This window comes from Apaloderma vittatum, unplaced genomic scaffold, assembly GCF_000703405.1.
Source record: "Apaloderma vittatum isolate BGI_N311 unplaced genomic scaffold, ASM70340v1 scaffold32336, whole genome shotgun sequence".
Lineage (NCBI taxonomy): Eukaryota > Metazoa > Chordata > Aves > Trogoniformes > Trogonidae > Apaloderma > Apaloderma vittatum.
This window is the reverse complement of record NW_009722796.1, coordinates 372-583: the sequence shown is the minus strand read 5'-3', so window position 1 is coordinate 583 and position 212 is coordinate 372.

Sequence of the window (212 nt, the reverse complement as noted above, 5' to 3'; positions counted from 1 at the left end):
GGACAAGGGCAGCAACGCAGCAAAGTCCTCCGGGACTTGGCTCCACGCTCTGCTTTCTACCAACACCCAGGCAGGGAGATAAAATCATGTTTTCCAAAGGTGCCACCAGCCCAGCAAACACCGTCAAACACTGTCACTCCTCCGGGACAGGATGGTCCCTCCTGCCTCCAACAGGTTTCCCGGCAGGACAAAAGCCAGGTCCAGCACGACGC